At 41.4% G+C, this 12,268-nt stretch overlaps 1 protein-coding gene across 3 annotated transcripts in view; it reads left to right on the forward strand.

The window, feature by feature from the left end:
• The window catches only part of TSHR (thyroid stimulating hormone receptor), a 190,496-nt gene that overhangs the window by 13,970 nt on the left and 164,258 nt on the right, over positions 1–12,268 (forward strand). The gene's annotated exons all lie outside the window — the stretch shown is intronic.

The following is a 12,268-nucleotide window of genomic DNA, read 5'->3' on the forward strand; positions in this document are numbered from 1 at the left end:
TCCTCTAGCATGAGAAGCTCAAATGACCAGGTGGTCATTATAGTATCAACCTCCCTGTATTGGAGGAGGAAGAAGTAATCTTTCTCCTCAGGAACTAGTACCATTAATTGGGCAGGAATACAGACAGGAAGCTCAAAATTTGAATGTTAGGTTACTAGGGTGATGGTGAGATGAGCCAATTCTATCATTGCCCCCGGGTTTTCAGACATGTGTATCCTAGCTACATAGAACACAATAGCATATGTTGGCTATTGATTCAGCTCATATCCTTTCTTAGGTCAGATCCCCAATCCTGCAGGGCTTTGTCCCCAAGATGGCACCTTAGCTGAGTCTTTAATTCATTCCACCATTCTCGTAGGCAGTCTGGTTCTTCATGACAGGGCACATAGTGAGACTAGTGGATATAGTGTTCATATGCCCTTTGTTGCACCTTCTCTGCCATGAAATACATCCCTTGGTTGAGGCAATGCTGTACACGTTTTCGTACTGGTAGATCAGGTATTTTATAAACCCTTAAATGGTGGTGCCGGTGGAGGCATTGAAGTCAGAGAAGGCCAAATCCAAAGTAATCATGAGGTTTTAAATGAATTACTATTTCTTACAGGGTGGAAATGGTCCAGTATAATCAAACTGCCACCAAATGTCTGGCTGTTCTCTTTAAAGAAATGTGCCTTACCAAGGGTGCAGCAATGGGCTATACTGCTGAAAGGTTGGTCATTTACAGGAGAAGTATCTTGATTAGACTTGATGAAAAGGAGCCCAAGCCATTGGGTCCATGCTTGGCTTCCATTCCTGTCACCATGACCACTTCATTCATGTTCATTTCTCCAAAACTGGATGGCACTTATAAAATGAGTCATCTAGTCTACCTGGGTGTTGAGATTCACCGCAAACCAGAGTAATCAGTGGATACTCTCTGATGAGCATTAACGTGAGACACAAAGGTCCACAGAATTTGTTCCCACTCCCATAGATATAGCCATATTTGTTTCCTAGACTTTCTTGTTCTCTGTTTTCCAATAGTATTCTTTCTAGGCCAGTGGTCAACCAGGTAAATTACTTGCTACTTCTTGGTATTCCATGTATACCCTTGCCACGGTTCTTTCTCCCTTCATACAAAAAGAATGATTGCTATAATGCTCACAGATGAACTGACTGTGAAGATTTCCCTTCACCACTATCCTTTAGGGCCACCCTTGAGTGGGGCTGTAATGCAGCAGTAGTTCATTTTTTTTTGGCTGGCATTAGCTTGTGCCAATCTGTAAAGCAGACACCAACCTATGAACTCCATCAAGTGGTCATATGGAGCTCTCCATGAAGCCAATTTCAGTGAGAGTGCAGCAGAAATAAGTGAAGTGGGAGTCTAGGCCACCTATTCATGAATTTACCTTCCCTTTCTAGACTTTCTTGATCCAGAATGTAAAATTTCTATCATAAAATCAATTGCTGCTGTGCTCACCTTATTTTATGTAGTAGAACTGGCAATACCCAATTCACAATGGGCAGCTGTAGTCACAGAGTCACTTAGTGTCCCATTGAAGAGATCTCAGTCTCTACTAGGGCAGAATAGCATGTCAGGAATTATTTTCCTCATAAAGGGTATTTCTGTCCTTCAGAAGGCAGATCCTTGCTCCAAAACTTAAAAAGCCTGAGCTTTCATTCTCTTCTTGGGACCTGCTGGCGAATCCACAGAATATCCTTGTCCAGGATGGATATCTGTGGTGTTGTAAGACCTGCTGGGCTGGGCTGTGTGGCCCACATGGCAGGGAAGCTGGCATTTCAGCCTGAATCTGTTATAGACTCTTGTAGGTCCTACCTGAAACTGGCAGCCTTCTGAGTTATCTGATAAATGGGAAAATGGGTTACACTGCTGCCAAAAGCCAAGAAGCCCAGCAAGTGCTGTACTTCTTTGTAAAAGGTAGAAAGGGCAAGATACAACTATATGTCCTATACCTTAGAAGGGATTTTTTTGTGAGGCAGGGTCTCACTCTGTCACCCAGACTGCAGTGCAGCAGTAGTTCATTTTTTGGCTGGCATTAGCTTGGCTTATGGCAACTGCCTCCAAGGCCCAAGCAATTACCCTGCCTCAGCCTCCCAAGTAGCTGGGATTACAGGCACATGCCACTACTGCCCGGCTAATTTTTGTATTTTTAGTAGAGACAGGTGGCCAGGTTGGTCTTGAACTCCTGACCTCAAATGACCCACCCACCTCGGCCTCCCAAAGTGCTGGGATTACAAGCGTGAGCCACCATACCTGGCCAGAAGGGATTTTTTAGAATGCCGCAGACTAAGCATGTTGCTAATGGAAGAGGTCCCTGAATCTTTGTGGGATTTATCTGCTGCCCCCAACCTTCAGATTTCTTACTAGACTAGCTAGGCTTCTTTCTACTTTTTGCCCACCAACTCTAATTAGCATATCATCAGGTAGCAGACCAGTATGATGATGTGCGTGATGTCCAGATTATCCGTCCCCACAAACTCTTATGAAATGGAACCCCTTGGGCAAAGCAGTGAATTGGTATTGCTATTGTTCCTAGATAAAGGTTTACTACTTTTGATTCTCTCTATTGATAGGAATCAAGAAGAGAACACATTCACCAGATTGATAATCACATATAAAGTGCTACAGGCTGTGCTGATGTGTTCCAGTGAAGACATATCTGGCACAGCAGCTATGATAGAACCTGCCTATTGGTTAAGTTGTTAAAGTGCATTGTCATTCACCTTAATCTATTTGTTTGGGGGTTTTGTTGGTTTTGTTTCTTACAGGGGGCAGATAGGTGAATTGAAAGGATATGAAGCGCCACCATTCTGCATCCTTTAAGTCTTTCAAGTTGACACTAATATCTGCAATTTATCCTGGGACATACTCCTATCAGTATAAGCTCAAACCTTGTATCCAATGATCTTCAAGAAGTCTTGGATTTCTGTTTACCAGTTGACAGTTACTTTGGCAACTGGCCACAGGTCCCTTTTAGGAACGATTGGGGGACAGTCACCAATAATACTTGTAGTGGTATACACTTTCCCTACACTTCCCTAGGGGGATCCAGCAACACTTTTAATCAATGAATTCCTGGTTCCTGAGACATTAAAGTTTTAAAATATGTGCCTCTTAAGATGATGAAATATAGTAACTTGATGTGGTTACTATACACAGTACTAGAGGGAAGAATTTTCCATAACACAAACGTTTAGATTTAAATTCATGCCTTGAAGCCAGATAAATGAAGTATAAGCTATAATTACAAAACACCTAGTTCTTCAGTGTTTGGATTTATGAAAATTGCCATGATTGTTATCTATTGTGAGTTATTAATCCAAGTTACTTTTATTACATTTTAACAGTTTTAGCTATAACATAAATTCCATGGGTTTTCGTTTTTGTTTTTTGTACTACCTTAAAAAAACCTATCATTGTTCTGTGGGGTTTTTTTTGCTCAGTTATGTGTTTGTATCAGCTTTATGCCCAGACCCATACTATACGTCTTCACATATAATATCTCAGTGCTCACAGTGGTCTTCCTTGGGAGGTGTTTGACTCTTATTTACATGCAAAACTGAGACCCAGAAATGTCATCTTTTTTGACTCTTATGTCACAGCTGGTAAGTGAAAGAGTCAGAATTCAAATTCATGTCTCCTAACTCTAAACCCAAAGCTCCTTCTACTATTCCATAGCTATCTTCCTAAATCTGGTCTATTTTCTCTCCCTCTCCCTCCCCTCCTCCTCTCTCAGTTGATGTGAAATTCACACAATATAAAATTAACCATTTTCAAGTATAACTACCATTCAGTGGCATTTAGTACATTCACAATAGTGTACAGCCAGCACCTGTATCTAGTTCCAAAATATTTTCATCATCTCAAAGGGGAGCTCGTGCCGATTAAGCAGTCATTCCCCATTCCCCACTCCTCCCAGCCCCTGGAAACCAGGAATCTGCTCTCCGTCCACATGGGTCTACCTATTCTGGATATTTTGTGTAAATGGAATCCTACCATATGTGACCTTTGTATCTGACTTCTTTCACTTAGCATAATGCTTTCAAGTGTCATCTACATTGTAGGGTGACAAAGAGTATGGGCAATCAGACAAGTGACCCAAAGGGAAAACAGATGTAAACAGGCCTGGCTAAAGCTTGCAGCAATTTTTGGACAGGTTCGTTTCTAACACATCAATGTAGATAGCAGCCCCATTCCATGCTGTAATACCTTATACCTTAGATACAAAAATCTGAACATCAAAAAAATCTGCGTACTTGGCCGGGCGCGGTGGCTCACGCCTGTAATCCCAGCACTTTGGGAGGCCGAGGCGGGCGGATCACGAGGTCAGGAGATCGAGACCATCCTGGCTAACACAGTGAAACCCCGTCTCTACTAAAAATACAAAAAATTAGCCGGGCTAGGTGGCGGGTGCCTATAGTCCCAGCTACTCGGGAGGCTGAGGCAGGAGAATGGCGTGAACCCCGGGGGGCGGAGCCTGCAGTGAGCCGAGATCGCGCCACTGCACTCCCGCCCGGGTGACAGCGAGACGCTGTCTCAAAAAAAAAAAAAAAAAAAAAAAAATCTGTGTACTTATTCTCAGAGGCTTAGAGCTACCAAACATACTTTCCCGCGTCGAAAGGTTTTAAGAGTTCCCATCTTGTGAAGGAGGCTGTTTCTAGCCAGTTGGCAGAGGAACACTATGCATTTATCCCTTCTGGATCTCATGGCAATCTTAGGCAACATTTCTAGAAAGCGGCGACTTAATAGCAATGCATGAAGCCATTATTCATAACTCTTTTATGAGTCAATATTCATGCAAAGGGCTTTTCTCTGTTATAAGGAAGCTGAAGAACAATTCTAACAATATCCTATTTCTATCGATGTTTCTTATAATAATATTGGCTTCTATACCTTTTTTTTTAAATCTCCATTAACAAATTTAACCAATGTGCCAAGGAAGAAAATTTGCTGTGAATTGGAAAATGTTTAAATGAGAGACATAAATTATTCTTCACCTTATGTTTACCAGAGCTTACTTCTCAGTTATTTTTCCCCAACCTGCTTTAGATGTGGAGGCAGAAGAGGTGTGCTATAATTCTTATCTCCCACCATCGCCCTGGGTGGGAGATTCTATTTACTCAATTCACAGGGTGAACAAACTAGTAAGATCTGTAAAATCTGCTCTCCCCACAATGAGTGATTATACGGAGCTCATGAGCTAATGCTGGTAGCATGATGTAACAGAATACGCCTTGATCACAGGTTAGCTATTATTACTAATGCGGTGGTAGGTCTGAGAGCCTGTCAGATGTGGCCTGATTTAACCCTCGGTGTGAGCATTATATCAATTTGTGGAGGGCAAGCTTCCATGCAGGGACCATCCAGCAGCTGTTTGGCATCAGGGTTGCACAGCTTTATTAGGAAGAGCAACACTTGTCTACTTTTCAAAGGGGACATTTTAAAGACTTCCAAGAGTTCTTATCTTCTTCCAGATATATTCATTCCCAGTAGGGTAAAGGGACTGAAATTCTAACTAGGGGGTCTCTGTGCCAATAGAGTACATAAATCTGTAAGAAGGATTTATCTGTTCTGTGTCAGAGTTTGGCTGAAAATCCTGTTAGTACTGCCAAACCCTCCAGATGCCCATATTTAATGCTTGGTTGGCCTTATGTAGCATAACCAAATTGCCATTTCACAACCACCCTGAATCCCTGGAATCTGAAACAACAAAGCCAGAAGCTCTGAAATGTGCTTTACGAAGCATGAAAGAATCTTTTAAGGCTCTGTCTGATTCAGTTCTGTGTGATGATAGAAGGTCTAATGTACTTGTGAAGGATTCCTTTTACTCATAAGAAACTTGGCACTTTACAGAAAGTATGTATTTCATGACCAAAAAAATAGGGTGGCTTGGAGGGATTGTGCTTTCTTTTTGTATTGTATCCAATATGTTCAGTATCAACAGCAGCAAAATAGAGAGGAAAAATATCTGGTACAAAGCTATATCAGCTAAAAGTCATGGTGATGAGCAGAGGACAGTTTTCCACTGAATTCAGGGAAATTATTGCGTGACTATGTGAAAGGACTACTTACACAGTAAGAGTGGTAAGTAGAAATGGACAGTGGAAGTCAGGAGACCTTCCATAAGTCCTAAGAATCTTAGCAAGGCACTTAATCATTCTGTGTCTTACCTTTTGTATCTATTAAAGGAAAACCATAAGATGGTCGTGTCCTATTTCAGAGAACTGTTAGGAAGACCAAGGACATCATTGTTCAAATGTTCATGGAGCTCTTCCTATTCGGGGACAATCTTCCCCATTCAGCAGAGTAAGACTATGGCAGGTTATTGTTTGTCACATATTTTGAAGAACACAAATGTATTATACAGGGATTCTGAAGGAACTTGACTATTAAAACAAAGCAACACAAATGAAGTATTTCATTTGAAAGAATCTACACCCATCCTTTTCTTCTCCACTTTTGTAGCAATACAAAATGAGTCCCTCCACCTACACCCATGTTCTTTTGGTTTCCTCACCCTATTTTGACTTTTTCCTCCCTCTCCTACTCTCTCAGATGCTTTTCACAGCCATCTAAACACACTCAAGTATCTTTCCTCTAAAAAAATTTCACTCCATAGTTCTCACATTTGCGTCCACCTACCACTCCTTCCCTGCCTCTATCCTTCCCTTCACAGCTAAATGTTCATAAGGAGCTTTCTCATGTTGCTCTTCTGATTTTTTTACTCCCCATTCACCATTTAGCTTGGTGCAATCTGGCTTTTGCCCCCATTACTTAATTGAAAAAGGTCTTGCCAAAGTCATATTAACAACCTTTGTTGCAAAATCCAAAGGACATTTTAGATCCTTTCCTAAGTTGAATGCTCAGTAGCTTTTGTCACTGCTGACTGCTTCCCTTGGTTTTCTCCACATCATACTCCTTGATTGCCTGGTGCCTTACTTCAGGTCTTCTGAGCAGCACAGGAGGCAGGGCTGCTGTTGCATAATGGGGAGGATACCGAGCTGGTTAGGTGTGCCAACTGCACTCCTTGCAGCTTAACAGCAAATGCATTTTTTTTTTTTTTGAGATGGAGTCTCACTCTGTTGCCCAGGCTGGAGTGCAGTGGCACAATCTCGGCTCACTGCAAGCTCCGCCTCCCGGGTTCACATCATTCTCCTGCCTCAGCCTCCCGAGTAGCTGGGACTACAGGCGCCCGCCACCACGCCCGGCTAATTTTTTGTATTTTTACTAGAGACGGGGTTTCACCATGTTAGCCAGGATGGTCTCAATCTCCTTACCTCGTGATCCGCCTGCCTTGGCCTCCCAAAGTGCTGGGATTACAGGCGTGAGCAAGTACATTCTTAAACGAAGCCCTCACTTCCACAACAGCCACAGCCCACCCCTTGCAAGATACAGATCTGGTTCTCCACATACCTTTGGGGAACAGGTTATCCAGGATTCCAGTGGGCCTGTCTTCCTGAGGAGAAGCTTGAAAGAGGTAACTTAGGGAGTAGTCTGACCCCTGTTGCAGCGGTTGGTCTGTCTGGGATCACAATTGGTACTTATCATTTCTCTTCCACTGTTCATTTTAAATTCCCCCTCAGCTTTCACCTCTGCTGGTCTTGATGACTTATCTGCTGATATGATCAAAGCCTTCATTTTTGAGGGACTGAACCCATAGTTACCATACTTTTCTTAGGCTGGGGTTATTGCACTTGTTTGTCTATAGTCACAATTGAGCAAGTATGTCCAACTGGATCATCTGAGTTCCAAATATATTTCTCCCTGTCCTCATTGTGTAACAGCAGCCCTGCTTCTTCCTCCTGATCAGGGTCAGTTACTCCTAACAAGATATTGACTTCTCCTTCAGCCTGCTGGTCTCTGTATACAAGAAGTCCTGAATGCCCAAGTGGCAGTCATAGCCTGAGTTCTCCACAGAGCCTAGTATTATAGGAAGAGGAAACACAGACTCTTTCAGCGAATCATTGAATGTGATAAGTGGACTCTCTCCTGCTTCTGCCCAATGGTTCCCAGACCAATATATTCTTCCTAATTGGGATAACATCCATATAGACGTTTGTGATGCAGTGTCTAGCCTGCATGATGATACCCCACCATGGCAGATGCCATGATGTAGGCAATTGCCTACAAATTGGCATTCCAGTTGTGCCTTTGGTAGGCTCTTGCATTGCTCTATTGTGCTACCTTTCTCTGGATTATGTGATATGTGATAAAACCAGAGGATCCCATGGTCACAGGCTCATTCGTCTCCTCCTCTGTGAAGTGTGTCTCTCATGGTCGGATGCTGTGTTATATGGAATTCTATGTCTGTGGATCACTTTCAAATCCTCCAGCTAGTAGTGCTGCCTGGGACTTTGTAGGTAATAAAGGCAAACAGTTATCTAGAATAAATGTTTACTACCATGACAATAATTCACAGGTCCTTCCAGGAAGAAATGGCTCAATGTGTCATAAAGTGGCCATGTGATCCCTGTTGTACTGCTCAGGTTTGATCCCTGGTATACCACTTTCCACTAGACAAATTGCTGCTGAGTCTGCCTGACATTCTGACTTAATGTATTCTACAGAGCTCAGCTCACAAGGGGCAGTTTAGAATGCATAGTTACTGGCTTCCATGGTCAAATATTCAGTCTCAAACAGGGCTCAGTAGCACCCCAAGAGATGTTTTTCTGCACTGCAGATGGTGTGGCCTCACTCTAGAAATCCAGAGTACTGTATTTTGATTCTTCTATGAAGGCTTCCCACAAACTCCACACCAAACTACCTCTTTTTTCACTTTTCACTCTTCCAACACAATAGAGTCTATGAGATCATATGGCCCAAGAGGCAGGGCTGCTTGTACCACAGCCTGGTGCTGCAAAGTCCTGCTCAGGCCCTATTCCAAGTTGCCAGACTTACATGTTAACTGATACATGGGCGAAGCAATCTTTCTACAGTATTCAATTCAATGAATAAATCACAGCTTATTTGTCCATTTTCTTAGATATAAACAAAAGTATAACTCTTAACTGTAAGTTCTGAGTTTAGTCTTCAGCTCTTTCTAATATCCCCTTGCACCAGATATAGGCCTTCTCATACAGTGTTCAATTGCTTGTCAGTTGCTGTCAACTTTATCTCAGCATTAGCTGTCTGTAGTAGCTTCAAACTTAACAAAAATCCAGCTAATTCCTTCATCCTTGTATTCATTGCTTTCCTTCATCTTCCTTGCTTCCTCCTCAACTACATCCCTCCAACACACACACACACACACACGCATGTGCACTTTTCTAAAGCATGAACATTGCACAGGCCAGGAAAGTTTTCTCACAGAACTTTCTTCCAAGCCATCATTGATTAAAGTTTTTAGTAATTGGGCTGCCACCCTGTGCCAGAGACTATCTGTGCCCCCTGTGCCACCCAGAATGGCATCCTCATCACCAGCTTGCAGGAAGTGATCTGCTCCCAAAACCTCATTTTACCTCCTGCTTTCTCAGACCAATTCCAGTACCAACTGTATCAGTTCAGTTATTCTGGGAAGCAGATGCTGAGACAGCGTTAGGAGTGCAAGTGGTTCATTGAAAGATAACATCTGTGAAAGATAAAGGGGGAGAGCCCCAGACTGTGCTACAGAGCTGACAAAATCTTGGTCAAACCAATGGGGAGCTCTAGAGCAAAGACTGCCTGTTAGAGGGACCCACATTAGGCATAGAAGCCAGGCTCCAGCACCACTGCCATGCTCAGCCCTGGGCTGTGGGCTTCCCGGGAAGAGTAGAGCCTTGGTTAAAACACTGTGACAGTTCCTGCAGGTGCTACAGATGGAGGCTGGCAGCTAACTGCCTCCTGACAGTTACACAGAAAGCTGTTTCCTGGAGGGAGATCTGAGTGGTGCATCTCTGTGGCTGCCATACCCATTTTCTTTTTCATCTTCTCTGTTTGCACATCTGCCTTTCTGTACCAGCTTCTCTTTCTTCCTCTACCTATCATTTAAATGATGCTGGATGGTTTTGAGGTTCTTATCTCATGCCACACTTCTCCAGCCTCGCCTACTCCCATTCATACATCTAATGAGATTCTAATGAATTTGAATTTCAGATCTGTAAGCCAGGTCTCTTTTCTGAGCACTAAACTTATTTCATCCAATTGCTCACTAAAATATCATACAGTGTCCCTATATTTAACATTTCCAAAGGTGACATTATTATCTTCTTGGCCAAAACTATCTGTATACCCATCTCAGTGAATGGATCCATCGGTTACCCGGATGCTCAAAACAGCATAGTCATCTGCAACAACATGGATGAACCTGGAGGATATCATGTTAAGTGAAATTGGCCAGACACAGAAAGACAAGTGGTGCATGATCTCATGCATACGTGGAGTCTAACAACATTGATCTCATAGAAGCATCATGCATATGTGGAGTCTAACATCATGCATATGTGGAGTCTAACATCATGCATATGTGGAGTCTAATGACATTGATCTCATAGAAGCAGAGAGTAGGATAGTGGTTACCAAAGGCTGTGCAGAGGGTAGGGGGAGGAAGAAATGAGGAGAGGTTGGTAAACAGGTATAAAGTTACAGTTAGGTAGGAGGAATAAATTCTGATGTTCTATTGCACAGTAGGGTGACTATGTTAACAATAATGTATTGTATATTTCCAAATAGCTAGAAGAGATGATGTTGAATGTTCTCATCACAAAGAAATGATAAATGTTGGAGGTGATGGATTTGCAAATTACTCTGATTTGATCATTATACAATGTATACATGTATCAAAACAGCATACCGTATTCCAAAAATATGTGCTAATTAAAAATAAGAGAAAACTAAAAACATAAAATCAGTATTTAAAGACAAAGAAAAACAGACACATAGGATTATTCTTGATACTTTCTTCTCACTCATCCCTAATATCAAACCCATTATTAATTATTACTAGTGTAAATATATCTTGAATCTGTCTCCATTTCATTTGTTTTCATCTGAGTTCTCACCACTAACATTTTTTTCCACCTGAATGGAAATGGAGTTTCTTTTGTTCTTGCTAAACACAGCAGTCAGGGTGATCAGCCTGTACTGCGGATGGGGTCTCGTTCTCTTGAGTAAAATACGCTATTGGCTTCCATTGCTCTTCAGAAAATTTCAGACTCTTCACATGGTTTATGAAGTCCCCGTGATCTGGCCCTGCTTGCTTCTCTTTGCAGGCAGACCTTTTACTAGTTTCCCTCCACTTCAGTCACTTCTATTATTTCAGCCACTTTGAACTATTTTTATATTCTAGAATTTTATTTCAGCCACTTGGAACTATTTTTACATCCTAGAATGTGTCATTCACTCTGCTGCTCTTATTGCTTGCACAAGCTATTCCTTTTTATGGGAACATTCTTTATTTCCACTCTTTTTTTCCTATAATTAACCCTTTTCCATCTTTAATGCATATGAAAGCACAAAAATAGCAATACAGATAACTATGTGCTACCATCAAAATTAACCAGAAGTTAACAATTGGCTTTAACTTAGCTTTCTCTTTTATTTTTTAAATAAATAAAATGTTACAGCAACAACTAAAGCTCTGCCACTATCCACTTTTTCCTTCTCTCCCCACGCAGGGATTAAGATAGAATTTTACTGTTTTTGTACCCTCCCTTGCTGTTAAGAAATCTGCCATCAGCTCAGTTATCTTTCTCTTGATGCTTTCATCTTTGACTTTTATTTGCTTTTAAGGTCTCTTTGTCTTTAATGTTTAACAGTTTTCCTGTAATATGTGTAGATATTGATGAATTTTTATTTACCCTGCTTTGAATTCATTGTTCTATTTTGAATGAGAAGTTCTTAGCCATTATCTCTTTAATATTGTCTGTCCTCATTTTCTCTATTCTTTTCTCATGTGAGTCCTATTAGATGTAAGTTGGATCATCCATCTTTCATTCTTGCCTTTTAACTTCTCTTTTGTGTTTTCTAATATGATATCTCTCTGTGCTACATTTTATCTGGTTTCTTAGCTTTACATACATTTCCAGGCCACTATTCTTCAGCTAACTACTCTTCTGTCTAATCCATTTCTGTTATATTTCGGTTGTCTGTTCTGCTTCATATATCTGTTCATTTTTGTGGTTTTGATCATGTCTTTTATGTCCTGAATTATTTTTTTAAAAAACTTATTTTATAATCACTTTGAAATCATTCTATTCTCTGTAATTCTTGGGGGTGTCAGTTTGAAAACTGTGAGATCTTAATGGCTCTTTCATGGTGAATTGTTACCTTTTTATTTTATAATTTAGGATT

This window comes from Pan paniscus, chromosome 15, assembly GCF_029289425.2.
Source record: "Pan paniscus chromosome 15, NHGRI_mPanPan1-v2.0_pri, whole genome shotgun sequence".
NCBI lineage: Eukaryota > Metazoa > Chordata > Mammalia > Primates > Hominidae > Pan > Pan paniscus.